Here is a 5,144-nt window from a genome sequence, read left to right on the forward strand (position 1 = left end):
CCTGTTGCCGGCTTGCTCCTCTGCAGTAGCATTAACAACTTATGGAAACCTGGTTAGTTATGTCTGCTTTAAACCTTTTCAGTTAACAACGAGGTCTTAATCTAACATGTTCATATCTTAGGCATAGAGTGAATTTTGTGTGTTAAAAAAAAAAGATGGGAGCTGGGTATGGTGGCACACGCCTTTAATCCCAGCACTCAGGAGGCAGAGGCAGGTGAATCTCTGAGTTCGAGGCCAGCCTGGTCTACAAAGTGAGTTCCAGGACAGCCAGGGCTACACAGAGAAACCCTACTTCGAAAAACCAAAAAAAAAAAAAAAAAAAAAAAAAAGGAAGGCATTCATGAACACTGTAGGTGCTTCTTTTGTGTGTGTGTGTGTGTGTGTGTGTGTGTTATGTGAATGAGTGTTTTGCCTGAATGTATGTATGTGTATGATATTTGTGCCTGCTGCCCTAAGAAGTAAGAAAAAGACATCAGATCCCCTGGAACTGGAGTTACAGAGAGCGGTGAGCCACCATGTGCGGTTGTGCGGTGCTGGGAATTGAACCCAGGTTCTCTGCAAGGGCAAGTAGTGCTCTTAACAGCTGCGGTGTTTCTCTAGTACTAGTTACTGTGCACTTGACCATCACAGTAGCTGTGACTATCTGCACAATCCTGTCTGTGCCCTCTCCCCGTGCTCCTATAAACAGTTCCTGTCAAACTCTATCACACACACACACACACAGAGAGAGAGAGAGAGAGAGAGAGAGAGAGAGAGAGAGAGAGAGAGAGAGGCATGCATGAATGCACAGAGAGAGAGAAAGGGAATTAGTTGGGAGAAGAAGGAACTGTAGAACAGGAGGAAGACAAGAGAAGATGAAGAAGGTGGGGGGTAGATAAAAATACTCATGTAAGAGAATGTAATAATGCAACCATTGTGACCTATTTAATACTAATAGATCCTGGTAAAGCATCAGGGTGTGTGAGATGGCTCAGAGTTGTTGCCAAACCTGGAAACCTGGGCTCATTCCCCAGGACCCACGTGGTAGAGACTAAGAACCAACCCCTACAAGTTGTCCTTTGACCTCCACACAAGTGTCATGGCTAATGTGCACACACACACATTCACTCAGTCAATGTAATATTAAAAGGCATGAGCACACCTTTTAGAACTTTTATAAACATTTCTTTCAAGTTCTCATTTGTGTGTGTGTATATATGTACACACACACACACATATATTTATATATATTTTTATAATTTATTTCATGTGTATTGGTGTTTTGCCTGTGTGAGGGTGTCAGATCCTGACATTGCAGACACGTGTGAGCTGCCATGTGGGTGCTGGGAATCAGTGGCCCCAACCAGTGAACTATCTCTCCAGCCCCTACATTTGTCACTCTTAAAGATTTGCTTTTGACTGGACTCAGACTCGGAAGTAGAAGACCCCATGAGGTCTCTTGCAGTCTGCTTCTGGTGTTTCTCTTTCCTTCATTCCCTTGACCAGGACTCTGACCACTCTGTGGCCTCCTCACATTTTTCTTAGTGTGTTGTTCTTTCCGAACAGTACGTTGGTGTTTGTGTTGCAGGAGTAACAAGACGCTGAACCCTGCCCAAGGGCTCTCTGCTCCTGGGTTTCTTTCTTTGTTTAAGGGCTTTCTGAGCACATCACCCTAGAGAGATTGAAAACTGTTGTATCTGCCAGCTAGCTCTTTGTGCCCTACCAATGAAGGTACAGTAGCAGCTGTCAGTCTAAGAACATCCTCTCCTTTTTAAAGGAATGAGTGTTTTGCCTGTGTGATGTGCATACATCCTGTACATGTCTGGTGCCTGTAAAGGTCAGAAGAGGGTGTCAGATCCTCTGGAACTGGCCTTACAGATGGTTGTGAAACACTCCACCCATGGATTCTAGGAATTGAACATAGGTCCTTGGGAAGAGTAACCTTCACATTTAAAGGCTAAGCAATCTCTCCAGTCCCTCCGTTCCTGCCCCCCCAATAACCACGTTAAGAGCTCTCAGATTGGCACCCACACACAGTACATCCTGAACAGACTTGTGCTCTCTCCCTCCTGCTCTTCGTGGTGTAAATATTTCTATACGGGCACTTGGGGTCAATTGATTTGTATGAACTCTTATTTATTTAGAATCATGGCCTTGCTATGTAGTCCCACACATGCACACAATAAATAAATAAAAGTGTAAGAAATGTGTGTGTCATTGTTATCAATCTGGCATGTGCCATTTGTATCAGTCAGCTCTTCTGCATCGTTGTGAAACAGGAGGACAGCTGACTCACAAGGAGGAAGACTGCCTCTATGTCTGGTCCTCTGTAAAGCAGTGTTTCACAGCTGGAGCAGGGATCAGAGCCAAACTACCCATCCAGTAGAAGCAAAGGAAGCCAAGGATGGGGCTGGGGTCCTGATATCTCCTCAAGGGCACCCCAGTGAGCCATGTCTTTCCATTTTACCACATCCCAACTGTACCATATGCCTTTAACATGTGGGCCGTTGGGAGATGCTTAGCCAACTTTCTAGTTCTTTATTCATACTAAAATATGCACATATATTCTGGGTATAGTTGAGTTTATGTTGGACCTGTGCTTTGTAGGTTAAAAATACACACACATACACATACACACACACATGCAAACACACATACACACATAAACACTCATACACACACAATATTTTATGAATACATTTATATTTTCACTAAATTTGTTGTAATTTTTTTCCACTGTCTATTTGTCTATAGAGTATAGAATATATTAGTTGAGCTTATGGAAAATTAGAGGAAAGTCATCAAAAATAAAACTTAGGACTGTTTTAAGGAAACCCATTAAAGGGAATGGTTTTTGGAATAATATCACCATTGGTTGGTTTTTCTCTAGATTGATCTGTGTCATAGTTTGTGATTTTTCTGGTTGAGAACATCCTAGACTCTGTTCTGTCTTCCTGCTGAAAGCAGACCTGGAACAGAATCCAAAGAGGGTTAGACAAGTTCACATACGGATGAGAAACCATTATAACTCTGTTCCTGAATAGGGAACCTGTTATAATTCTGCCACCGAGGTCTAAGATTGTATTAGAATTTTATCAGTTGCATCATGTCACGAATGAATAGTCAATTAGAAAGTTTAAAACCTTCTATATCAGTGGGTTGGGTGGGGTGATTCATGTTTTTAATCCCAGCACTCAGGAGGCACAAGCAAGTGAATCTCTGTCACAGTGGGGAAGGAGAGAAAAAACAAAACAAAAACAAAACAAAACAAAAACCAAAAGGAACAGCCCAGGGAAAGACACTTTGCACTAGAAACAACTGCACGGGTGGTGGTCTGGGCACTCAGAAGCAGAGGTGGATTTGTGAGTTCGCGACCAGCCTGGTCTACAAAGTTAGTTCAAGGTGAGCCAAAGCTATACAGAGAAACTGTCTGAAAAAAGAAAGAAGTATTGCTGTTGTGTAGGAGCCAGTAATACTTACAAATGTTTTCTAAGAAATTCCAAAAGCCAATATTTGTTAAAGCTCATTTAATTTGATTATCTTGCTTTAAACGTTATGCCTCAGGGCTGGAGAGATGGTTCAGCGGTTAAGAGCACTGACTGCTTTTCCGAAGGTCCCGAGTTCAAATTCCAGCAACCACATGGTGGCTCACAACCATCTAAAATAGGATCTGGTGCCCTCTTCTGGTGTGTCTGAAGACAGCTACAATGTATTCATATAAATAGAATAAGTTAAAAAAAAAAAAAAAAGTTAGCCGGGCAGTGATGGTGCACACCTTTAATCCCCAAACTTGGGAGTTAGAGGCAGGCGGATTTCCGAGTTCGAAGCCAGCCTGGACTACAGTGTGAGTTCCAGGTTGGCCAGGGCTACACAGAGAAACCCTGTCTCAAAAAGCCGAAAAAAAAAAGAAAAGTTATGCCTATAAAGCACCAATCAATTTTTTAAAAAGAATGATGCTAAGAAATATGCTTATTGCTGCTCTCAGTATGTGGTGAGCTAGAGATCTGTCCACCAGCAGGAGTAGAGTTGGCTTTAGCTTACCAGTTCAGTCCGTGTTGAATGTCCACCATTACAGCTGTGGAATGACTGGCTGCTCTCATTGTTCACCTGTTTGTTGATTATGTAGAGTAAAAATGGAGTGCTATCAAAATGATTCCAAGTTTTAAAAGGTTCCATTAATGGGCTTAAATTTAGAAAAACATCCTGACTGTTCAGTGTAATCTTTGTTACATTTGCTTTTGACATGGCAGTGACTGACTTGGTTTAAAACTGAGGATGTTCTAAAACACCCCAGAAATGCGCCTGTGGAAGAGTCAGCAAGGTGGTCACTGTTTCTGGGAGTATATTTTAAATTGAGACTTAAAAATCATTTCTTTTGGAGAATAAAATTTAGAATCAAATTGTCTCTTTGCATAGTCTGACAGTATAAAATATATTTACTATATATTGCTATAACAATTTGATGCTAACAAAAATAATATATGTTATGTTTTCAAATATTAGTTAAGGCCATTTAGGTAATAATAGTCTCAAATTTTTAAAAATTTTACCTTAGCAAATTGTTTCTAAGCAAAAATTGTATTTTGCTTGAAATACTGTTTTTGCTTGTTAAATAATTGCTGATGTCATTAATAGTTGAAACAAATATAGGAAGTTCATCATTTGTAAAGACAAGGAATACCACTTAGACACTTTCTGCTCAGACTCATTCCTTGGACTTGAACTGGCTTCTCTTACAAAGCCTCTAGGTGCTCCTTCCTTACCCAGGAGGCTGAGGTAAACCAACAGCTGATTACAGTCACCTGACCCTTCTGCAGAACTCCCAGACACGGGCCAGCCAGTTGTACAAGGGTGAGGGTGAGCTGAGGGCTTTGAGCATGCTAGACATGAATTGAGCCTCATCCCAAGGCTGACCTACGATTATTACAGCTCTTAGAGGAAGAAGAAGAAACCATGAAAGCGAGAACTCAAGGCGATTTCTTACTTATTTGCAAAAGAGATTTTAGACCCAAAGGGCCCCAGTGCCCAGCAAAATGAATAAAGACTGATTTACATAGTGACCTCATTAAGCCTGAGAATAATGGGAAACAGCTTTCAGACCAAAAGAGAAGTTTTCACAAAAAGCATCAAGTACAAGATTGCAGACAGTTCTTCATGGCAGCCTT

This window comes from Mus pahari, chromosome 5 (assembly GCF_900095145.1).
Source record: "Mus pahari chromosome 5, PAHARI_EIJ_v1.1, whole genome shotgun sequence".
Classification (NCBI taxonomy): domain Eukaryota; kingdom Metazoa; phylum Chordata; class Mammalia; order Rodentia; family Muridae; genus Mus; species Mus pahari.